Below are 26,236 nucleotides of genomic sequence, written 5' to 3'. Positions count from 1 at the left end.
AGTGGTTGAGTCCAAATGGGGTCAGTTTGATGCTGGGGGTGAATGATGGGAGAAGGTAGTGGGGCGAACTTGGTTCCAGCATCTACCAGCTGCTCCATCCGGTCAGTGAACCCCAACATGTGGCAGGGGGAAACAGGGGAAAGGGTGAATGGGGAGAGCGATGGATCCTCTAAAGCGTCGGTGTTGGTAAGGGGGTTTGAGGAGTGTTGGACAGGTGAAAAGGGGGGTTGAGATTTCTCCTCTCCGTTCTGTGGTCCACCATAGTCAAATCTTTGGTCAGGTGGGGGCTGTGGTGGATCACTGCCGCACTTTGTTGTGTCTTCCTCTTGTTTTGTTTGTGTTGATTTATCTTGTCCTGTGTCCTTGGCTGAGGGAGTAGATGTGTGGCGCAGAAAGTAATGTAGGCTAGAGGTGAACAGCTTTACTCCTGGCTTCTTAAGGAAAAGTCCATCTGCTTTAAAAAGATGTCTGCGGTCCCAGAAAATGTTAAAATTGTCAATGAACCGCAGAGAGTGGACGGTACATGCAGATGAAAGTCTTTTCTTCAGTGCCGACAGTCTGCTGAATCTCTCAGCTCCTATTCTGACTGGTGGTATAGGGCCACTGATAAACACCTCCGCGTTTAGGGAGCTGACTGAGTTCAGCAGATTCATAAAGTCACGATTCAGCACTTCAGACTGTTGATTTACAACATCATGACCCTATATGCAGTATAATGTTTTTCACAATTGGGTGTGCTGCCACGATATATGGGATTCTTTGGGCCAAGTCAGACACCATGTCTTTGGGAAAACAGAGTATTTTGGTGTTTTTACTGCTTTTTACATCTTTTACAGCAGAGTAACCAACAATCAGAGTTTGAGGCCCTGTCGTTAGCTTTCCCTGTAGCTTTTTACCTTTTAAATTGCTCTCAATCATTACCCTGCTGTGTGACGATGAGACGTAATCTAGGTCATCAGGTGGAGGTCCAGGGTCCTGCTGCAGTGGAGCGAATCTGTTATCCACTTGCATACTCGGTTGTTGGGGAGGCATTTTGTTTCTAATTTCCCCTTTTGCAGCTGTCCACGGCTGTGTCCTACTGAGTTCAGGGGTTGAAGAGGAACTCTGCCTGGATGATAATGCAGGCCAGCCGTTCATATCACAAATCTCAGGGCGCTGTGCCCTGCCCGTTAGTCGTCCTTCCATTTCCCAGGAAAAAGATTTACTCTTAGGCTTTGCACCAATAATGTTCCAGGGAGGACTACCACTTATTGATTTATTACCCGTTCCACAGCCCTCCTGTTTCTTTGTAGTCTTGTTGGTGCTAATTAGCCGTGTGTTAGCATACTTTTGTCCATTGTTTTGGGTCCATGGTAAAGTGGTGTCATTCCCACATGATCCGTTCACTTCCACATTTACTTCTAACCGGTGAATTTTGGTTTCCAGAACTGCAATCTTCTGAAGGAGTTTGTAGTAGTCATCCACTGAGAAGAGAGGCATCTTGCTGCTAATTAGCTTTAGCTAAGTACCACGTTTCCAGTCACTGTAGGACAAGTTTGAGCTATTGGTAGGCCACGCTCACACAGAAAAATGTTGAAATATGGCAATAGCCTACTATGTCTACAAAAAATGTATAGTCCAGTGATTTATAAGTATAAGAGCCGCTGCTCATAGTTTCTCTCAGAGGAAAAGATAGATTATCAACAGAAATATGCAAGCAGAGGCAGGAGCAAGCAGCAAAGCGTCTGCACTGTAAGAAGCATGAAGGCGACATTGGACAGTGGAGCGCAAAATAATTGATGAGATGAAGTCAGCAAAGTTTTTCTCAGTTATTGTAGATTCCACCTTAGATATAACAGGAATGGATCAGTTTTCTCTTTCACTCAGATATGTCAACAAAACAGCAGCACTGAGCGCTTTATTCAATTTGAGGAGTTACCTGTGGCAGTGCAGCGTCCTTTTATGATCTTCTGCATAATTTGCTGACAAAGGACCTTGGTCTTAATGTAAATGATCTGAGGGGACGAGCACATGACGGTGCCAGAACGATGTCAGGGCAGTTAACGGGGCTGCAAGCAAAATTGCTCAGACAAGGAATTTTATGTCCACTGCTACGCACACAGCCTCAATCTAATTCTTATGGATGCTGCGTGTTGTTTGTGTAGCGCTAAAGTTTTTTTCGGTACACTTGAGACCTTGTACTGTTTTTTAACTTCAAGCCTTCCGAGATTTAAAATACTGGAGGAAAAACAGGAAATCATGCAACTGGAAAGAACCGCTCTTACGCTGAAAAGCCTTTCTGACACAAGGTGGGCCTCCAGGAAGCAGGCCACAGAAGCAGTGATACAGAGCAACCTGATCTCACAGAATTCCGTGAAATGAACAAGGCCCCTCAGGGAAGACCTAGGACTAGGTGGATGGACGTCCAGCTGGGAGGAGGCCTCGGGGAAGACCCAGGACTAGATGGAGACATGTCCAGCTGGGAGGAGGCCTCGGGGAAGACCCAGGACTAGATGGAGGCATGTCCAGCTGGGAGGAGGCCTCGGGGAAGACCCAGGACTAGATGGAGGCATGTCCAGCTGGGAGGAGGCCTCGGGGAAGACCCAGGACTAGATGGAGGCACGTCCAGCTGGGAGGAGGCCTTGGGGAAGACCCAGGACTAGGTGGAGGGATGTCCAGCTGGGAGGAGGCCTCGGAGAAGACCCAGGACTAGATGGAGGGATGTCCAGCTGGGAGGAGGCCTTTGGGATGACCCAGGACAAGGTGGAGGCCTCAGGGAAGACCCAGGACTAGGTGGAGGGACGTCCAGCTGGGAGGAGGCCTCGGGGAAGACCCAGGACTAGATGGAGGCACGTCCAGCTGGGAGGAGGCCTTGGGGAAGACCCAGGACTAGGTGGAGGGATGTCCAGCTGGGAGGAGGCCTCGGAGAAGACCCAGGACTAGGTGGAGGCCTCAGGGGAAGACCCAGGACTAGGTGGAGGCCTCGGGGGAAGATCCAGGACTAGATGGAGGCACGTCCAGCTGGGAGGAGGCCTCGGGGAAGACCCAGGACTAGGTGGAGGGATGTGCAGCTGGGAGGAGGCCTCGGAGAAGACCCAGGACTAGGTGGAGGGATTATGTCTCTACTCTGGCCTGGGAACACCCCTGCGACTTGACCCCGGATAAGCAGTTGGCGATAGATGGATAGATAGTTTGGCAATAGTGATATCAGGGCTGCATCATGTTAGTTACTCTTTATAAAAAAGTTCTGTCTCTGTAGGGATCCTTTCCGTAATGTTGTTAGAAACTGAGTTACTTAGTCACAGACATAGTTAACATGCAAGAGTTTTTTTAGAGGTTCAGTCTTACAGCAAGTGTAACTGGATAACCCTCCTGTTGTCCTTGGGTCAAATCTGACCCATTTTCAAAAAGTTTCTATATCAGAAATTTGGGTTTCTTTCAAACAAAATAACATGGATAGTTCCCTACAACACTCTTCACAAGTAAATGAAATGATCAGCTCACTACTTTCATTGAATTTGTGTGTTTTAGTCAATTTAATAGCAATTGAAAAAGAAATTGATGAAAAAGCGTTGAAAAAGAATCGGCAAAAACATCAGAAAAAGTGACAAAAAACATGGAAACAAGTGACTAAAACGTCAAAACAAGTGTCAATAAAAGACGACCAAAACATTGAAAACAAGTTTAAATTTTTACACAGAAAAGCAAAGTTGCACGGTTGACGGGAAGACAACACGAGGGATAAGGGGAGAACAGCTACCAGAAGACTTTAGTGTAAAACATTGTTTTATTAGTTCATTCTGTTTTTGATGTAAAAAGAAAATCAGAATACAAACAATTCACAGAATAAAATGGAAAATATCCTTTGACATGTCGCAAAGTTTTTATTCATCAATTTCAGATGATAATTACATTACAGTTTGTCTGCACTTTCATCCATTTAACATCAGTTAAAATTCCACAATAAACTAATTATTAGATATACTAAGCCTGGCAAAAGCACAATACTCCGAAAACACAGTTCACTTCTATATTTTTATATAAATGTACATACAATATAAGTAATAAGCAAAAGCTCTGTTTCATTTCAGAAAAGCTAGTCAAGTAAAATTATGTCATCAAAATACATCATGCAAGTAAAATGGTACGGCAATGAATCTGTTAACCCTCCTGTTGTCCTCCTTTTCAAAAAGTTTCTATATCAGAAATTTGGGTTTTCTTCCAACCAAATTATACAAAAAATAAATGATCTGTTCACTACTTATATAAAAACAAATTCTTCAATTTTATACCATTTTAAAAAAAAAAACGATAAAAGAACGTTAAAGAAAGTGTCAAAAATGTCGGAAAAACCAACAAAAACATAGGAAAACATTGACAAGAACTTCAAAAACGTCAAGAAAAGTGTCAAAAGTGTTGAAAAAGACAACCAAAATGTTTGTATTTTAAATTTTGACCCAGACGGGAAGACAACTCAAGGGCTTAATCTCACGCTGAGCTATAATTCCTACATTGTATCCCCCTATGGCAGATCATCCCAAAACCTTAAAGGAGAAGCATACATTCAGGTCTGAGTTTCAAACATTAGAGAATAAATGGTAAAATTTGATACATCACTATCGAGCCAACCGATGTCTTTTGTTTTTTCCTCTCAAAGTAAATGCTGATACTTTGCCATTCACACAAGTTAGACTGCTGTAAATCTTATAGGTCAACACGGTCTCACGGCAGTTCGTAAAATGGTCACGTTATTTTTAAGTTATTAATTTGTGTACACGGACCCGTTTATGTTGTTTTCTTCGTGTTGGAGAGCATGAAATGAGAAGCATCAAGAACGGGAAAGGAGCGTGCGAGGCTACGGTTGGGTGAAAAGAAGAACCGTTGGGATCTTGGGCTTTTCATACTACTCGCTACCGTAGTCGTGCTGTGATCATGAAATACCCATTGAAATACATTTGTTTAAAATTCGTGCACTCCAACACGAAAAAAACTACATAAACGTGTCGGTATACACGAATCAATAGATTAAATAACGTCACCATTTCACAAACTGCCATGAGACTGGGTTGTATAGGTACATGTTCCTATAACAGCAAGAAAAATAACACTAACAACAAGAACATTAGTAATAGCCCCAAAAGTAAGAGCAGGGTCCCAGCAAAGGGCACATGGTAAAAAAATGATACCAGCAGCAATGAGCAGAATGCAACAAACAGCAATATGGTTCCAAGTGGCAGGCCCTTTAAAAAATCTGTCAATTGATATACATTTTTTTTACAACCCATACTCTTGCTACTCCTACTACTCCTGCCCCCAAGGCTAAAGCTGCTACTGTTTTTGCTGTAATTCCTGTTCCTACTGCACCTACTGTCCCTGCTATTACTGCTATTACTGAGAGTAGTATTGTGGCTGCAAGTGCAATTTGGCACCTGGATAGCTTGGTTGGTAGAGCGGGCTACGTGTTGTTGCCCGTCTCTCTCACCTTCCATTTCTTCAGCTGTCCTGTCAAAAAATAAAGGCTAAAAATGCCCCAAGACATACTGCACCTGCTATTACTGCTGCACCCACAGGTCCTACTGCACCTACTGCCCCTGCTATCACTGCTGCACACACAGTTCCTACTGCACCTACTGCCCCTGCTATTACTGCAATTACTGCTGTACCCGCAGTTCCTACTGCACCTACTGCCCCTGCCATTACTGCTGCACCCGCAGTTCCTACTGCACCTACTGCCCCTGCTATCACTGCTGCACACACAGTTCCTACTGCACCTATTGCCCCTGCTATTACTGCTGCACCCACAGTTCCTACTGCACCTACTGCCCCTGCTATTACTGCAATTACTGCTGCACCCGCAGTTCCTACTGCACCTACTGCCCCTGCCATTACTGCTGCACCCGCAGTTCCTACTGCACCTACTGCCCCTGCTATCACTGCTGCACCCACAGTTCCTACTGCACCTACTGCCCCTGCTATTACTGCTATTACTGCCAATAGTGTTGTGGCTATTACTGCTTCACCCACAGTTCTTACTGCACCTACTGCCCATGCTATTACTGCTATTACTGAGAGTAGTATTGTGGCTGCAAGTGCAATTTGGCGCCTGGATAGCTCGGTTGGTAAGGCGGGCGGCGATTTATAGAGGTTTCCTTCTGGGTGTGGCGAGCCCGAGATCCGCTCCGACCTGCCATCCTTCGCTGCGTGTTGTCCCCCTCTCTCTGCCCTTTCATTTCTTCACTGTCCTGTTAAAAATAAAGGCTGAAAATGCCCCAAGAAAATAATCTTTAAAAACATAATTAATACTGAATAGCCTATTTGCTTTGGCTTTTTCTTTCACACTGTCACTTTGTTTTTTTAAAGTATTTATCCATTCATGTTGTCCCTGTAAAAGCATGCATTATGCAAACTAATTTACTGGTACTAGAACTGTGCAACACATTCTCCTTCCCATCTCGTAAAATATGGACGCTTGGTCAGGTGCCTTCTGCATTGTTATTAACAATAAAAGTCTACATTAGCGTCATATCTGAACACGCAAGGGTTAGGGTTAGGCTTAGGGGAAAAGAAGCACGGGACAGTTGGGTTTAGGAAAAGAAGAATGGGACGGTTGGGTTTAAGAAAAGAAGAACGGGACAGTTGGGTTTAGGTAAAGAAGAACGGGACGGTTGGGTTTAAGAAAAGAAGAACGGGACAGATGGGTTTAGGTAAAGAAGAATGGGACGGTTGGGTTTAAGAAAATAAGAACGGGACAGTTGGGTTTAGGAAAATAAGAACGGGACAGTTGGGTTTAGGTAAAGAAGAACGTGACGGTTGGGTTTAGGTAAAGAAGAACGGGACGGTTGGGTTTAGGAAAAGAAGAACGGGACGGTTGGGTTTATGAAAAGAAGAATGGGACGGTTGGGTTTAGGTAAAAAAGAACAGGACAGTTAAAATATATATACAAAATATAAACGCGTTTCCTGAATTGAGCTGAATCACATGACGGAAGTCACGCTCATTTCTGCAAAGAATTTTATACACACAATCACAAAGTGCAAAACCTACCGTACACCCAGCTGGGTTCTGCTGAGTCAAGTTTTGGGTTGGTCCTGTTAAATTCCCTTTTTTTGGGGTTTGGGATGAGGTTTGTGTTAAAAAAATGTAGGGTTAGAGGTTGTTGTCTTACCTTTGAGCTTTTGTCTGGCTGTCCTGTTCTCCACACGGAGGGGTTTCTTTGTCCTCACACTGATCTACGCTGCCGATCTCAGTCTTTCATCTGCAGAGGAAACACAACATAATTTCTCCTGCTGCTCCTCTACTCATTGTCTCTTCTTGTCTCTTTCCCATCAGTGTCAGTGAATGCAGTCAGAGGAAACTGTTATCTGGTGTTGTAGTTCTAGTATCAGTCCACTAGATGTAGCCATGAGGCTGCAGCCCAACACACACACACACACACACACACACACACACACACTTTATTCCAGGTAGGGACAGATTTTTTACCCCAAGTGAAGGAGTTTAAATACCTTGGGGTCTTGTTCGTGAGATTCAAGATTCAAGATTCAATACTTTATTGCCATACAACTCAGTGCAAGTTGGACTTTGCTTCAGTGTGCTCATGACAGGAAATCAACACAATTCAACAACAAAAACATATAGCTAATATATACACATATTTTATCCCACATGGCATCACACTTAACACAGGCAGATTAAAAAAAAGAAGCTCTGGCCGCCCGGTCAAGGACGCTGGTCAGAAAGTCCGGGGAAGCTGTTTGAGGCTTTGGCCGCTCTGACGTAGCAGCATTCTATGTTCATCATGGAAAAAGATCAAGCAGCCACTGCACGGCCAATACACTGACACTAGAAACCTTTTATAAATTACATATATAATGACAGAATGTGTACTGGTTGTTGTTGTTAGCAGTTAGCTCGCTCGTTAGCCGCTGAACCGCAGCAGCGTGCAGGCAGAGCGAGCAGCCGCCAGCTGTTGATCCGTGCAGGACTTCACCGTGAGCGGACTGTTTAGAGACCATGTGACCGTTCACTGTGAGCGGGCTGTTTAGAGACCATGTGACTGGCAGGTAACGTTAACTGGTCCCTATACGCAAACAACGTCATATCATAATAAATAGGGTGAGAAGCTCAGTCATCCGTGAGGAGCTCAGAGTAGAGCCGCTGCTCCTTCGTATCGAAAGGAGCCAGTTGAGGTGGTTTGGGCATCGGCTAAGTAAAATGTCATTCAAAAGTCAAAACTGAGATAAAATAAAAACTAATTGAAACTCAAACCAATAACAACCTTGTAATTCAGCTGTAAAGTTTCCATAGTAACAGACACCTACCACATATAAACACCTCTCCTCTGTGGTAGTTCTTCAACACAAGAGTCCTCCATACTTTTTTTTCTTTTTTTTTTTACATGTCATTTAGCTGACGCTTTTATCCAAAGCGACTTACAATTAAGTGCTTTCAACTGTGAAGGTTCAAACTCCAGACCACAAGTAGTAAGAGCAAATACAGCAGCTTTAAATAGGCAAAGCTACAAAGAGACAAATGAAAGTGCAGGTTCGAAATTTTTTTTTTTTTATTTTTTTAATTTTTTTATTTTTTTATTTATCCGAGGTGTAGTCGGAAAAGATGTGTTTTTAGCCTTCGGCGGAAGATGTGTAGGCTTTCGGCCATCCTGATATCGATGGGGAGCTCGTTCCACCATTTGGGACCCAGGACAGTGAACAGTTGGGATTTCGTTGAGTGATTAGTTCTCCCTCGCTGTGACGGGGCAGCCAGCAGTTTGGCTGATGCAGAACGAAGTGGGCGGGTTGGGGTATATGGTTTGACCATGTCCTGGATGTAAGCGGGTGCTGATCCGTTCGTGGCCTTGTACGTAAGTACTAGTGTCTTGAAGCGGATGCGGGCCGCAATTGGTAACCAGTGAAGAGAGCGGAGGAGCGGTGTAGTGTGAGAGAACTCGGGGATGTTGAAGACAAGTCGAGCTGCAGTGTTCTGAATGAGCTGCAGGGGTCGGATGGCACATGCAGGCAGGCCAATCAGGAGGGAGTTGCAGTAGTCTAGACGTGAGATGACTAGAGCCTGAACCAGAACCTGAGCCGCCTTCTGCGTTAGAAGGGGACGTATCCTTCTGATGTTATGCAGCATGTATCTACACGATCGGGTAGTTGCAGCAATGTTAGCAGTGAAGGAGAGTTGGTCGTCAAGTGTTACACCCAGGTTTCTAGCAGTCTTGGTGGGGACTACCACAGAGTTGTCAATTGTTATAGTCAGGTCTTGGGTAGGAGAGCCCTTCCTTGGAAGGAAAAGGAGCTCAGTCTTGTTGAGGTTGAGTTTCAGATGGTGTGTGGACATCCAAGACGAGATGTCAGTCAGACAGGCCGAGATACGTGCTGCTACCTGCGTTTCAGACTCAGGAAAGGAGAGAATTAGTTGGGTGTCATCTGCGTAGCTGTGATAAGAAAAGCCCAGGGAGGGGACCCAGGACTGATCCCTGAGGAACGCCAGTTTTAAGTGGGCAAGGTTCTGAGCTAGATCCTCTCCAGGTTACCCGGTAGGTTCGGTCTGCCAGGTAAGATGTGAGCAATGAGAGCGCAGAGCCTGAGACACCCAGATTTCGGAGTGTCGAAATGAGGATCTGGTGGTTCACTGTGTCAAAGGCAGCAGAAAGATCCAGAAGGATGATGATGGAAGAGAGAGAGGTTGTTCTAGCGATGTGAAGCTGCTCAGTGACAGCAAGGAGGGCAGTTTCTGTTGAGCTGAGACTGGTGGGGATCAAGAAGGTTGTTCTGGTGGAGATGGGTAGAGAGTTGACTATAAATGGCATGCTCAAGAGTTTTAGATAGGAATGGAAGAAGGGAGACGGGTCTGTAGTTATTTACCTCAGAGGAGTCGAGTGTTGGTTTTTTGAGCAGTGGGGTCACTCTTGCCTCTTTGAGAGCATCGGGAAAACAGCCAGTTGACAAGGAGATGTTAATGAGATGGGTGAGGAAAGGAAGGAGGTCAGGAGCAATGGACTGGAGAAGGTGAGAAGGGATAGGATCCAGGGGGCAGGTGGTTGGGCGGGCAGAGGTAATCAAAGTAAGAATTTGGTTTGGAGATAAAGGGGTGAAAGAGGAATGAGTACTGGAAGTGATGGATGGTAAGGTGATTTCAGGAGGTGTGGTTGAGAATGAAGAGCGTATGTCATCTATCTTTTTTACAAAGTAGTTGACAAAGTGGGTTGGTAGGAGGGAGGAGGGAGGAGGTGGACTGGGGGAATCTAGGAGGTTAGAGAAGATGGAAAAAAGTTTTTTGGGGTTCGAGAAAGAGGATTCAATTTTGGTTTGATAAAAAGAGCTTTTGGCTGCAGAAATAGAGGCAGCGAAGGAGGAAAGAAGAGACTGATAGGTAAGCAGATCATCTGGGTGTTTAGATTTCTGCCATTTCCTTTCCGCTGCCCGTATAGCACGTACTGAGTAAGATAACCACGGCGCTGGGGAGGATTTGCGAGCCTGTCGTGTTTCTGGTGAAGATGAGATCTAGGTGGTTGCCAGCTTTGTGAGTGGGTGGTGAAGGAGAGAGTGAGAGGGCAAAAGAAGAGAGAAGGTGAGAAAAGGCAGCTGACTTCTCTGTCTGGATGTTGAAGTCGCCCAGAAGTACCAGCGGAGGGCCAGTTTCAGGGATGTTTGAAAGAAGGACATCCAGCTCCTCCAAAAAATCTCCCAGAGCACCTGGTGGGCGGTAGATAACAATGATGACTAGTTGTACCGGATGGGTTATGGTGACAGCATGAAGTTCAAAAGAGAGTGGAGTGAACTGTGGCAGTGGGTAGAGAGAAGATCTCCACTTGGGGTTAATGAGTAGGCCTGTCCCCCCACCTCTCCCAATAGGTCTTGGTGTGTGGGTGAAAGAGTAGGCAGAAGAAAGGGCAGCAGGGGTGGATGTGTTGGTTGGTGTAATCCCGGTCTCAGTGAAGGCAAGGAAGTCAAGGGATTTCAGGCTGGCAAAGCCAGAGATGAACTCAGTCTTGCGAGTGGCAGACTGGCAGTTCCACAGGCCACCTGCAACAAGGTGTTGAATGTGTGTGGAACGGGTGGGATAGGTAAGACAGGTGGGGTTGCGGAAATGTTGCGAGCTAATGCGTGGTTTGTAGTATCTCCGAGAGGAAAAACGGACAGGAATGGAGAAGCTGCACATTTCCGGATGAAGACACCGAGCAGTTAACTGAGATAAAGATAAGATGAAGATAAAGTTAAGCCCACTTAGCCTCCCACGAAGACTCCTGCGTAGACTTCTTTGTCTTTGTCCTCCGAGTCTTCGTCCGATGAGGCTGCCGCTTCACGCAAATGCCAACATTAAATACAAGGAGGTGATTGGTGTTGGCTACAGGTGGGGAGGCCACATCCTGGCTAATCAATCAAAAGCACCTGAGAGTCGTTAACCTCCACTCCCCAAATTCACACTTTACACTAACTAGTTTCACTTTAAGAAAATCCTCTAAATTATGCCTAACAACACAACCAATCCAGCAAAGAACACACAGCAGCAGTAGAAAGTAGAAAAGTACAAGAAGCAGCAAAAACCAAATAAAGTAAATACTTAACTTAATATCTAGCAGTCCAGTAGTCAGTTCCTTCAGAAATCAAATGCACTCTTTTTGGTCTGATTCTAGCTTACTTTTGTAGTCAGAATCAGCTGGGGAGGCCACACCCTGGCTAATCAGTCAAAAGCACCCGAGAGTCCTTAACCTCCACTCCCCAAATTCACACCAACTAGTTTCACTTTCAGAAAATCCTCTAAATTATGCCCAACAACACAACCAATCCAGCAAAGAACACACAGCAGCAGTAGAAAGTAGAAAAGTACAAGAAGCAGCAAAAACCCAAATAAAGCAAAATTAATAAAACTAAAATCTGTACTTAACTTAATATCTAGCAGTCCAGTACTTTCTCAGGAAATAAGAAGTAGAAACATTATATTTAACTTTACAGAGCCAGAAACAAAACCAGAAGAGACAAAGGACAAGTTTATACAAAATATGATGTAAATCCAGACTGAAATGCAAACCAGTGTGTGTGTGTGTGTGTGTGTGTGTGTGTGTGTGTGTGTGTGTGTGTGTGTGTGTGTGTGTGTGTGTGTGTGTGTGTGTGTGTGCGGAGGTTGTTGTGTAAAATAAAGGCAGATTGAAACTCACCCGGGGCCTGTTTCACAAAACCAAGATAAGGGATTAAGCCGGGATTTATCAGTTATCCTGGATGATTTAAGCCTTGACTCGGTTTCACGAAAGTGGAGGCACATAAATCACCATGGAGATTTATTCTGTGCAGCTAGCCTGCTCCTGACCAGGCTAACAGCCAGGATTTATTAATCCTGGAGCCTTTTCTGATCACCCAGCAGTGGTTTTACCCTATTCTTATCAGCCTGGATTAACATACAACAGGTGCATATTGCTGTTCCTTTAAGTACTGTTAAGTTATTATTTAAAGTTGTGACCATTATTTTTTTTAATATAATTATTCATGTGACAGTCATTGTTACTGTTATATTGCTGTATGAAGACTGCTGTTCATATTGTTGTTAGAAGTTTGATGAATATATTATGACAGTTGTTGAGATAATTAGAAAAGGCTGATAACATTTCAAATGTGTTTTAAATGAAGTCTGTTACTAAGGGCAATACATACAATGCTGTACATTTCTATAGTTGACCAATGCACCTTGAATTATTTTAGTTGATTAATTTTCTTTAAAATTCTTTAACAGTAAGGATCATGTTTGTTCCTCTTCCATGTGCATGGTATTTGGCATTCTTAGCACACAAATTGTGTTGTCCAGTGTTGTATCTGATGATATATAACTTTGACTTATGTTTAATTATGCCTACATATATTCAATTTAAATGTATTCCATATTGTACTATGTTATTGAGGTTATGGTGAGAGAGTTGGGGCCCTGTGTATAAGAGAGGATGCAGATGCTGGGTCTGGAACAATGACAGGAAAGGGGTCCATACGTCCTGGTAAATGTGTATTCTGTCATTCTATGGCGAATAACCAGTTTAGGCACAGTCAACTAATGACCTTGGAGAGGCCTACAGGAAACCTATGTTCAACAGTGTATGAGAACATGTTTGTTATAAGATTATGCTATGAGGTTGATTACATTAGCAGAGGGGCCCCAGGAACACACATACACCCTCCCACTTTAGGTCATACAATGCATAGAATATATACCCTGTGTTAACAGCAGAACGGCAGAGCGACAAATTTTGAAGATTGGGTCGGACGTCTCTCCAGATATCCATGGGTCTGTAAATTGATGCTGAAAACTCTGATGTAATAAATCTTTTTATACCAAGAGCAGTGTCTACGAAGTTCCTTCTCCATACAACGGCAACACAGTGCTGCAACTGAAATATACCACATTAGTAAACTGGGACTATAATTTGGGAGGATTGTACAATTTGAAGAACATATCCTAATTGTACAATCCTCCTTAGTTATAGTCTTAGTTCACTGGACCAGTAACTATATAGTGATGGAGGCTACTGTACATTCATGTAACAACAGGGAGAGGACACCTCAATGGTTTTTGACCTTATATTTTGCTGGGGGGGGGGAATAACTGATGAATATACTCTGTTCCATTCATGTTTACAGTGTGCATGGAATTTATCACTTAGTTATCTTTATAGTTAGATTTTAGAGTCACCTGTGTCTTTATTTTCTATGTCCATATATACAAGGGTGCAAGGAATATAATATGTAGAGAAGGAAACTCGTCCTCTATAAAAAATAATAAATAAAAAAACACGAGAAAAAGCATGGCAGATAATAGCGGACAGACTGAATGATATACATAAATAAATATAAATATACATTTATGAACTACTGCTCTTAACTGAAACCATTCAATGAGTCACTGTCATTTGCAAAAACGAACAGTTGTACACTTTGCATTAAAAGCGACCAGTGGAAGTTAATATGACTTAGGAAATTTATATTTTAGCTCATTAAAGAGAGAGGGAGAAACAGAGTGAAAGAGATATTTACGCATCATATTCTAGCACTGTAGAAAATTGATCTTCATGGTAAATTTCCTGAGTAACATTATCTTCTGCTTACTTTTAAGGCAAAGAGTACAACTGTTAATTTGTGCAAATGATTAGTAGCCTAATCCTTGAATGGAATGATTATGACGGTTTCAGTTCAGAGCAGTGGTCAGTTAATGTATATATTTAGGCTGCTTACACATTCAGTCGGTCCGTGATCGTCTGCCTCGCTTTCTCTCGCTGTTTCATTACAGCGGCCGTGTTTCTTTTCTTTTTATACAAAAAATGTGTTTCACGTCATCATACTTCCACAAGAAGCTGCTGCTCACTCTGTATAAAGTATGAACAATGCGTTTTCTCCATTTTGGCATCAGTAAATGTTGTGATCGACCTCGCGGTCTTTTGTGGAAAAGCGTGCACGTGCATGAACGTGCATCTATCTGAATTACTTCAGCCTGGCTCGACCTAGTCGCTCCTCCTCAGCCTGGCTTGGCCTTCGTGAAACGCACCAAGTCAGGCTGCACAGATTAGACTAGGTCAAGCCTCACTTTATCAGTTACCCTGGATTTATATATTCTGCTTTTGTGAAACAGGCCCCTGATCACAAATCTTCTGAGTTGTTTCAGTTGCATCCATTGTCTCACTCCATTTTTCAAGCCCAGCCATTGTCACAAGTTTGGTTGAATCTAACAGAGAAGTCAACTGTCTGCCTTTACGTGTCTCAAGTGCTCATTTGCAGCTGGTTATCAGATGTATTTATACTGTGTAGCTGCCTCTGAATGCAGACTGGCTCTAATACATGACGTTTTGGGTGGAGTTACAGTACAGGTGTAACCACAGCCCACACATGATTGTGCTGAAAAAAAACAATGTATTGTATTTGCACACACACACACACACACACACACACACACACACACACACACACACACACACACTTATGGAAATATAAATACATATCCAACGCAAAACTAACTTTACCCTGTTGGACTTTGGACTAAGCTAAACATTTAAATGTTTTAGTAAGCTAGAGAAAAGTATTTTTGCTTGTTATTGTTGATTCAGATTTGAGATTATGGGAGGTGATCCACAAAAGCTTATATGGTCGAAACAATGGGATGTCAGAGCAGAGGGTTTCATTTTTTCAAAACAAAGGGACGTCGGACTAGTGGGCTGTAGGACCAAAGGGAATTTTTCGGGTTATTGAGACGTCGGAACAATGGAGCATCAGAGAAATGGGCAGTCCCCTTGAACCATTTGGTTCAGTGTTGCAACAACATCACCTGATGTGTTCCTCATGTCAATCATATCAAGTTTAATTATGTTGAAACAAATTCCACAAATATTCTCCCACTCTTCTCAGACTCCGGCTGCTGCCACTCAGCAGTTAGGTGACTTTTCTAAGCATTTGATCTCGGTCCAATGGGGGCGAGAGAAGCTGCAAAGTCACATTCAGTTCTCCACCTGGTTTGTCTGACAGAAGGATGTAACACTGGGTTTAATATTGAGATCTCCAACTGTGTAGGGAGGTCCCGGAACATGTCTGCCCAAATAGACTGTTTCACATTCATCTGTTGATGGGTCTGACGTTCTGTTTCCTCATACTTCTGGCTCTGTGCCAGCTTCTTCTTACCGGCAGTTTTTTGTGTTTTGGGGAATGAGGAAACAGAACCTTGCAGTGAAAACCAGATATTTATCCAGACAAATATTTACATCATTAATATAGAATAAAAAGTGATTCTGTTCTGTCTTGGATGGACGGACGACAAACAGTTGGAGAGAGACAGACAAAGTTGATTGACTGTTTGGATCCTTTACACTTTCTAAAATGGGAGGAGAGTTCTTTACTTTTAATACTTTAACGGGTATCTTCAGCATTTTTCATCCTTCTAATGTTACTAAACTATTGGGGGAATTTGAATGAAAGAACCGATAACGCCACCTTGGGAATTGCCCCCTAGGAAATACTATGTGAACGTTAAGCCCTATATGCACAGGATCAGTATCATCTGGGACCTTGTGTGATTTTGTTGAGCTGAGACTGGTGGGGATCAAGAAGGTTGTTCTGGTGGAGATGGGTAGAGAGTTGACTATAAATGGCACGCTCAAGAGTTTTAGATAGGAATGGAAGAAGGGAGACGGGTCTGTAGTTATTTACCTCAGAGGAGTTGAGTGTTGGTTTTTTGAGCAGTGGGGTCACTCTTGCCTCTTTGAGAGCATCGGGAAAACAGCCAGTTGACAAGGAGATGTTAATGAGATGGGTGAGGAAAGGAAGGAGGTCAGGAGCAATGGACTGGAGAAGGTGAGAAGGGATAGGATCCAGGGGGCAGGTGGTTGGGCGGGCAGAGGTAATCAAAGTAAGAATTTGGTTTGGAGATAAAGGGGTGAAAGAGGAATGAGTACTGGAAGTGATGGATGGTAAGGTGATTTCAGGAGGTGTGGTTGAGAATGAAGAGCGTATGTCATCTATCTTTTTTACAAAGTAGTTGACAAAGTGGGTTGGTAGGAGGGAGGAGGGAGGAGGTGGACTGGGGGAATCTAGGAGGTTAGAGAAGATGGAAAAAAGTTTTTTGGGGTTCGAGAAAGAGGATTCAATTTTGGTTTGATAAAAAGAGCTTTTGGCTGCAGAAATAGAGGCAGCGAAGGAGGAAAGAAGAGACTGATAGGTAAGCAGATCATCTGGGTGTTTAGATTTCTGCCATTTCCTTTCCGCTGCCCGTATAGCACGTACTGAGTAAGATAACCACGGCGCTGGGGAGGATTTGCGAGCCTGTCGTGTTTCTGGTGAAGATGAGATCTAGGTGGTTGCCAGCTTTGTGAGTGGGTGGTGAAGGAGAGAGTGAGAGGGCAAAAGAAGAGAGAAGGTGAGAAAAGGCAGCTGACTTCTCTGTCTGGATGTTGAAGTCGCCCAGAAGTACCAGCGGAGGGCCAGTTTCAGGGATGTTTGAAAGAAGGACATCCAGCTCCTCCAAAAAATCTCCCAGAGCACCTGGTGGGCGGTAGATAACAATGATGACTAGTTGTACCGGATGGGTTATGGTGACAGCATGAAGTTCAAAAGAGAGTGGAGTGAACTGTGGCAGTGGGTAGAGAGAAGATCTCCACTTGGGGTTAATGAGTAGGCCTGTCCCCCCACCTCTCCCAATAGGTCTTGGTGTGTGGGTGAAAGAGTAGGCAGAAGAAAGGGCAGCAGGGGTGGATGTGTTGGTTGGTGTAATCCCGGTCTCAGTGAAGGCAAGGAAGTCAAGGGATTTCAGGCTGGCAAAGCCAGAGATGAACTCAGTCTTGCGAGTGGCAGACTGGCAGTTCCACAGGCCACCTGCAACAAGGTGTTGAATGTGTGTGGAACGGGTGGGATAGGTAAGACAGGTGGGGTTGCGGAAATGTTGCGAGCTAATGCGTGGTTTGTAGTATCTCCGAGAGGAAAAACGGACAGGAATGGAGAAGCTGCACATTTCCGGATGAAGACACCGAGCAGTTAACTGAGATAAAGATAAGATGAAGATAAAGTTAAGCCCACTTAGCCTCCCACGAAGACTCCTGCGTAGACTTCTTTGTCTTTGTCCTCCGAGTCTTCGTCCGATGAGGCTGCCGCTTCACGCAAATGCCAACATTAAATACAAGGAGGTGATTGGTGTTGGCTACAGGTGGGGAGGCCACATCCTGGCTAATCAATCAAAAGCACCTGAGAGTCGTTAACCTCCACTCCCCAAATTCACACTTTACACTAACTAGTTTCACTTTAAGAAAATCCTCTAAATTATGCCCAACAACACAACCAATCCAGCAAAGAACACACAGCAGCAGTAGAAAGTAGAAAAGTACAAGAAGCAGCAAAAACCAAATAAAGTAAATACTTAACTTAATATCTAGCAGTCCAGTAGTCAGTTCCTTCAGAAATCAAATGCACTCTTTTTGGTCTGATTCTAGCTTACTTTTGTAGTCAGAATCAGCTGGGGAGGCCACACCCTGGCTAATCAGTCAAAAGCACCCGAGAGTCCTTAACCTCCACTCCCCAAATTCACACCAACTAGTTTCACTTTCAGAAAATCCTCTAAATTATGCCCAACAACACAACCAATCCAGCAAAGAACACACAGCAGCAGTAGAAAGTAGAAAAGTACAAGAAGCAGCAAAAACCCAAATAAAGCAAAATTAATAAAACTAAAATCTGTACTTAACTTAATATCTAGCAGTCCAGTACTTTCTCAGGAAATAAGAAGTAGAAACATTATATTTAACTTTACAGAGCCAGAAACAAAACCAGAAGAGACAAAGGACAAGTTTATACAAAATATGATGTAAATCCAGACTGAAATGCAAACCAGTGTGTGTGTGTGTGTGTGTGTGTGTGTGTGTGTGTGTGTGTGTGTGTGTGTGTGTGTGTGTGTGTGTGTGTGTGTGTGTGTGCGGAGGTTGTTGTGTAAAATAAAGGCAGATTGAAACTCACCTGGGGCCTGTTTCACAAAACCAAGATAAGGGATTAAGCCGGGATTTATCAGTTATCCTGGATGATTTAAGCCTTGACTCGGTTTCACGAAAGTGGAGGCACATAAATCACCATGGAGATTTATTCTGTGCAGCTAGCCTGCTCCTGACCAGGCTAACAGTCAGGATTTATTAATCCTGGAGCCTTTTCTGATCACCCAGCAGTGGTTTTACCCTATTCTTATCAGCCTGGATTAACATACAACAGGTGCATATTGCTGTTCCTTTAAGTACTGTTAAGTTATTATTTAAAGTTGTGACCATTATTTTTTTTAATATAATTATTCATGTGACAGTCATTGTTACTGTTATATTGCTGTATGAAGACTGCTGTTCATATTGTTGTTAGAAGTTTGATGAATATATTATGACAGTTGTTGAGATAATTAGAAAAGGCTGATAACATTTCAAATGTGTTTTAAATGAAGTCTGTTACTAAGGGCAATACATACAATGCTGTACATTTCTATAGTTGACCAATGCACCTTGAATTATTTTAGTTGATTAATTTTCTTTAAAATTCTTTAACAGTAAGGATCATGTTTGTTCCTCTTCCATGTGCATGGTATTTGGCATTCTTAGCACACAAATTGTGTTGTCCAGTGTTGTATCTGATGATATATAACTTTGACTTATGTTTAATTATGCCTACATATATTCAATTTAAATGTATTCCATATTGTACTATGTTATTGAGGTTATGGTGAGAGAGTTGGGGCCCTGTGTATAAGAGAGGATGCAGATGCTGGGTCTGGAACAATGACAGGAAAGGGGTCCATACGTCCTGGTAAATGTGTATTCTGTCATTCTATGGCGAATAACCAGTTTAGGCACAGTCAACTAATGACCTTGGAGAGGCCTACAGGAAACCTATGTTCAACAGTGTATGAGAACATGTTTGTTATAAGATTATGCTATGAGGTTGATTACATTAGCAGAGGGGCCCCAGGAACACACATACACCCTCCCACTTTAGGTCATACAATGCATAGAATATATACCCTGTGTTAACAGCAGAACGGCAGAGCGACAAATTTTGAAGATTGGGTCGGACGTCTCTCCAGATATCCATGGGTCTGTAAATTGATGCTGAAAACTCTGATGTAATAAATCTTTTTATACCAAGAGCAGTGTCTACGAAGTTCCTTCTCCATACAACGGCAACACAGTGCTGCAACTGAAATATACCACATTAGTAAACTGGGACTATAATTTGGGAGGATTGTACAATTTGAAGAACATATCCTAATTGTACAATCCTCCTTAGTTATAGTCTTAGTTCACTGGACCAGTAACTATATAGTGATGGAGGCTACTGTACATTCATGTAACAACAGGGAGAGGACACCTCAATGGTTTTTGACCTTATATTTTGCTGGGGGGGGGGAATAACTGATGAATATACTCTGTTCCATTCATGTTTACAGTGTGCATGGAATTTATCACTTAGTTATCTTTATAGTTAGATTTTAGAGTCACCTGTGTCTTTATTTTCTATGTCCATATATACAAGGGTGCAAGGAATATAATATGTAGAGAAGGAAACTCGTCCTCTATAAAAAATAATAAATAAAAAAACACGAGAAAAAGCATGGCAGATAATAGCGGACAGACTGAATGATATACATAAATAGATATAAATATACATTTATGAACTACTGCTCTTAACTGAAACCATTCAATGAGTCACTGTCATTTGCAAAAACGAACAGTTGTACACTTTGCATTAAAAGCGACCAGTGGAAGTTAATATGACTTAGGAAATTTATATTTTAGCTCATTAAAGAGAGAGGGAGAAACAGAGTGAAAGAGATATTTACGCATCATATTCTAGCACTGTAGAAAATTGATCTTCATGGTAAATTTCCTGAGTAACATTATCTTCTGCTTACTTTTAAGGCAAAGAGTACAACTGTTAATTTGTGCAAATGATTAGTAGCCTAATCCTTGAATGGAATGATTATGACGGTTTCAGTTCAGAGCAGTGGTCAGTTAATGTATATATTTAGGCTGCTTACACATTCAGTCGGTCCGTGATCGTCTGCCTCGCTTTCTCTCGCTGTTTCATTACAGCGGCCGTGTTTCTTTTCTTTTTATACAAAAAATGTGTTTCACGTCATCATACTTCCACAAGAAGCTGCTGCTCACTCTGTATAAAGTATGAACAATGCGTTTTCTCCATTTTGGCATCAGTAAATGTTGTGATCGACCTCGCGGTCTTTTGTGGAAAAGCGTGCACGTGCATGAACGTGCATCTATCTGAATTACTTCAGCCTGGCTCGACCTAGTCGCTCCTCCTCAGCCTGGCTTGGCCTTCGTGAAACGCACCAAGTCAGGCTGCACAGATTAGACTAGGTCAAGCCTCACTTTATCAGTTACCCTGGATTTATATATTCTGCTTTTGTGAAACAGGCCCCTGATCACAAATCTTCTGAGTTGTTTCAGTTGCATCCATTGTCTCACTCCATTTTTCAAGCCCAGCCATTGTCACAAGTTTGGTTGAATCTAACAGAGAAGTCAACTGTCTGCCTTTACGTGTCTCAAGTGCTCATTTGCAGCTGGTTATCAGATGTATTTATACTGTGTAGCTGCCTCTGAATGCAGACTGGCTCTAATACATGACGTTTTGGGTGGAGTTACAGTACAGGTGTAACCACAGCCCACACATGATTGTGCTGAAAAAAAACAATGTATTGTATTTGCACACACACACACACACACACACACACACACACACACACACACACACACACACACACACTTATGGAAATATAAATACATATCCAACGCAAAACTAACTTTACCCTGTTGGACTTTGGACTAAGCTAAACATTTAAATGTTTTAGTAAGCTAGAGAAAAGTATTTTTGCTTGTTATTGTTGATTCAGATTTGAGATTATGGGAGGTGATCCACAAAAGCTTATATGGTCGAAACAATGGGATGTCAGAGCAGAGGGTTTCATTTTTTCAAAACAAAGGGACGTCGGACTAGTGGGCTGTAGGACCAAAGGGAATTTTTCGGGTTATTGAGACGTCGGAACAATGGAGCATCAGAGAAATGGGCAGTCCCCTTGAACCATTTGGTTCAGTGTTGCAACAACATCACCTGATGTGTTCCTCATGTCAATCATATCAAGTTTAATTATGTTGAAACAAATTCCACAAATATTCTCCCACTCTTCTCAGACTCCGGCTGCTGCCACTCAGCAGTTAGGTGACTTTTCTAAGCATTTGATCTCGGTCCAATGGGGGCGAGAGAAGCTGCAAAGTCACATTCAGTTCTCCACCTGGTTTGTCTGACAGAAGGATGTAACACTGGGTTTAATATTGAGATCTCCAACTGTGTAGGGAGGTCCCGGAACATGTCTGCCCAAATAGACTGTTTCACATTCATCTGTTGATGGGTCTGACGTTCTGTTTCCTCATACTTCTGGCTCTGTGCCAGCTTCTTCTTACCGGCAGTTTTTTGTGTTTTGGGGAATGAGGAAACAGAACCTTGCAGTGAAAACCAGATATTTATCCAGACAAATATTTACATCATTAATATAGAATAAAAAGTGATTCTGTTCTGTCTTGGATGGACGGACGACAAACAGTTGGAGAGAGACAGACAAAGTTGATTGACTGTTTGGATCCTTTACACTTTCTAAAATGGGAGGAGAGTTCTTTACTTTTAATACTTTAACGGGTATCTTCAGCATTTTTCATCCTTCTAATGTTACTAAACTATTGGGGGAATTTGAATGAAAGAACCGATAACGCCACCTTGGGAATTGCCCCCTAGGAAATACTATGTGAACGTTAAGCCCTATATGCACAGGATCAGTATCATCTGGGACCTTGTGTGATTTTGTTGAGCTGAGACTGGTGGGGATCAAGAAGGTTGTTCTGGTGGAGATGGGTAGAGAGTTGACTATAAATGGCACGCTCAAGAGTTTTAGATAGGAATGGAAGAAGGGAGACGGGTCTGTAGTTATTTACCTCAGAGGAGTCGAGTGTTGGTTTTTTGAGCAGTGGGGTCACTCTTGCCTCTTTGAGAGCATCGGGAAAACAGCCAGTTGACAAGGAGATGTTAATGAGATGGGTGAGGAAAGGAAGGAGGTCAGGAGCAATGGACTGGAGAAGGTGAGAAGGGATAGGATCCAGGGGGCAGGTGGTTGGGCGGGCAGAGGTAATCAAAGTAAGAATTTGGTTTGGAGATAAAGGGGTGAAAGAGGAATGAGTACTGGAAGTGATGGATGGTAAGGTGATTTCAGGAGGTGTGGTTGAGAATGAAGAGCGTATGTCATCTATCTTTTTTACAAAGTAGTTGACAAAGTGGGTTGGTAGGAGGGAGGAGGGAGGAGGTGGACTGGGGGAATCTAGGAGGTTAGAGAAGATGGAAAAAAGTTTTTTGGGGTTCGAGAAAGAGGATTCAATTTTGGTTTGATAAAAAGAGCTTTTGGCTGCAGAAATAGAGGCAGCGAAGGAGGAAAGAAGAGACTGATAGGTAAGCAGATCATCTGGGTGTTTAGATTTCTGCCATTTCCTTTCCGCTGCCCGTATAGCACGTACTGAGTAAGATAACCACGGCGCTGGGGAGGATTTGCGAGCCTGTCGTGTTTCTGGTGAAGATGAGATCTAGGTGGTTGCCAGCTTTGTGAGTGGGTGGTGAAGGAGAGAGTGAGAGGGCAAAAGAAGAGAGAAGGTGAGAAAAGGCAGCTGACTTCTCTGTCTGGATGTTGAAGTCGCCCAGAAGTACCAGCGGAGGGCCAGTTTCAGGGATGTTTGAAAGAAGGACATCCAGCTCCTCCAAAAAATCTCCCAGAGCACCTGGTGGGCGGTAGATAACAATGATGACTAGTTGTACCGGATGGGTTATGGTGACAGCATGAAGTTCAAAAGAGAGTGGAGTGAACTGTGGCAGTGGGTAGAGAGAAGATCTCCACTTGGGGTTAATGAGTAGGCCTGTCCCCCCACCTCTCCCAATAGGTCTTGGTGTGTGGGTGAAAGAGTAGGCAGAAGAAAGGGCAGCAGGGGTGGATGTGTTGGTTGGTGTAATCCCGGTCTCAGTGAAGGCAAGGAAGTCAAGGGATTTCAGGCTGGCAAAGCCAGAGATGAACTCAGTCTTGCGAGTGGCAGACTGGCAGTTCCACAGGCCACCTGCAACAAGGTGTTGAATGTGTGTGGAACGGGTGGGATAGGTAAGACAGGTGGGGTTGCGGAAATGTTGCGAGCTAATGCGTGGTTTGTAGTATCTCCGAGAGGAAAAACGGACAGGAATGGAGAAGCTGCACATTTCCGGATGAAGACACCGAGCAGTTAACTGAGATAAAGATAAGATGAAGATAAAGTTAAGCCCACTTAGCCTCCCACGAAGACTCCTGCGTAGACTTCTTTGTCTTTGTCCTCCGAGTCTTCGTCCGATGAGGCTGCCGCTTCACGCAAATGCCAACATTAAATACAAGGAGGTGATTGGTGTTGGCTACAGGTGGGGAGGCCACATCCTGGCTAATCAATCAAAAGCACCTGAGAGTCGTTAACCTCCACTCCCCAAATTCACACTTTACACTAACTAGTTTCACTTTAAGAAAATCCTCTAAATTATGCCTAACAACACAACCAATCCAGCAAAGAACACACAGCAGCAGTAGAAAGTAGAAAAGTACAAGAAGCAGCAAAAACCAAATAAAGTAAATACTTAACTTAATATCTAGCAGTCCAGTAGTCAGTTCCTTCAGAAATCAAATGCACTCTTTTTGGTCTGATTCTAGCTTACTTTTGTAGTCAGAATCAGCTGGGGAGGCCACACCCTGGCTAATCAGTCAAAAGCACCCGAGAGTCCTTAACCTCCACTCCCCAAATTCACACCAACTAGTTTCACTTTCAGAAAATCCTCTAAATTATGCCCAACAACACAACCAATCCAGCAAAGAACACACAGCAGCAGTAGAAAGTAGAAAAGTACAAGAAGCAGCAAAAACCCAAATAAAGCAAAATTAATAAAACTAAAATCTGTACTTAACTTAATATCTAGCAGTCCAGTACTTTCTCAGGAAATAAGAAGTAGAAACATTATATTTAACTTTACAGAGCCAGAAACAAAACCAGAAGAGACAAAGGACAAGTTTATACAAAATATGATGTAAATCCAGACTGAAATGCAAACCAGTGTGTGTGTGTGTGTGTGTGTGTGTGTGTGTGTGTGTGTGTGTGTGTGTGTGTGTGTGTGTGTGTGTGTGTGTGTGTGCGGAGGTTGTTGTGTAAAATAAAGGCAGATTGAAACTCACCTGGGGCCTGTTTCACAAAACCAAGATAAGGGATTAAGCCGGGATTTATCAGTTATCCTGGATGATTTAAGCCTTGACTCGGTTTCACGAAAGTGGAGGCACATAAATCACCATGGAGATTTATTCTGTGCAGCTAGCCTGCTCCTGACCAGGCTAACAGTCAGGATTTATTAATCCTGGAGCCTTTTCTGATCACCCAGCAGTGGTTTTACCCTATTCTTATCAGCCTGGATTAACATACAACAGGTGCATATTGCTGTTCCTTTAAGTACTGTTAAGTTATTATTTAAAGTTGTGACCATTATTTTTTTTAATATAATTATTCATGTGACAGTCATTGTTACTGTTATATTGCTGTATGAAGACTGCTGTTCATATTGTTGTTAGAAGTTTGATGAATATATTATGACAGTTGTTGAGATAATTAGAAAAGGCTGATAACATTTCAAATGTGTTTTAAATGAAGTCTGTTACTAAGGGCAATACATACAATGCTGTACATTTCTATAGTTGACCAATGCACCTTGAATTATTTTAGTTGATTAATTTTCTTTAAAATTCTTTAACAGTAAGGATCATGTTTGTTCCTCTTCCATGTGCATGGTATTTGGCATTCTTAGCACACAAATTGTGTTGTCCAGTGTTGTATCTGATGATATATAACTTTGACTTATGTTTAATTATGCCTACATATATTCAATTTAAATGTATTCCATATTGTACTATGTTATTGAGGTTATGGTGAGAGAGTTGGGGCCCTGTGTATAAGAGAGGATGCAGATGCTGGGTCTGGAACAATGACAGGAAAGGGGTCCATACGTCCTGGTAAATGTGTATTCTGTCATTCTATGGCGAATAACCAGTTTAGGCACAGTCAACTAATGACCTTGGAGAGGCCTACAGGAAACCTATGTTCAACAGTGTATGAGAACATGTTTGTTATAAGATTATGCTATGAGGTTGATTACATTAGCAGAGGGGCCCCAGGAACACACATACACCCTCCCACTTTAGGTCATACAATGCATAGAATATATACCCTGTGTTAACAGCAGAACGGCAGAGCGACAAATTTTGAAGATTGGGTCGGACGTCTCTCCAGATATCCATGGGTCTGTAAATTGATGCTGAAAACTCTGATGTAATAAATCTTTTTATACCAAGAGCAGTGTCTACGAAGTTCCTTCTCCATACAACGGCAACACAGTGCTGCAACTGAAATATACCACATTAGTAAACTGGGACTATAATTTGGGAGGATTGTACAATTTGAAGAACATATCCTAATTGTACAATCCTCCTTAGTTATAGTCTTAGTTCACTGGACCAGTAACTATATAGTGATGGAGGCTACTGTACATTCATGTAACAACAGGGAGAGGACACCTCAATGGTTTTTGACCTTATATTTTGCTGGGGGGGGGGAATAACTGATGAATATACTCTGTTCCATTCATGTTTACAGTGTGCATGGAATTTA

General features: G+C 42.9%; 1 long non-coding RNA gene across 1 annotated transcript; it reads right to left on the bottom strand.

Moving 5' to 3' along the window:
* Positions 1 to 4,966: 4,966 nt before the first annotated feature.
* On the bottom strand, positions 4,967 to 7,680 carry LOC116062607. Its single transcript, XR_004108050.2, has 3 exons — positions 7,145 to 7,680; positions 5,526 to 6,237; positions 4,967 to 5,361 (listed from the first exon to the last, which is right to left on the bottom strand). It is a non-coding gene; the product is annotated as an uncharacterized LOC116062607 (long non-coding RNA).
* Between the last annotated feature and the right edge of the window lie 18,556 nt (positions 7,681 to 26,236).

This window comes from Sander lucioperca, chromosome 2 (genome assembly GCF_008315115.2).
Source record: "Sander lucioperca isolate FBNREF2018 chromosome 2, SLUC_FBN_1.2, whole genome shotgun sequence".
Lineage (NCBI taxonomy): Eukaryota > Metazoa > Chordata > Actinopteri > Perciformes > Percidae > Sander > Sander lucioperca.
The sequence above is the reverse complement of the archived record's forward strand: the minus strand, read 5'-3'. Positions and strand labels throughout refer to the sequence as shown.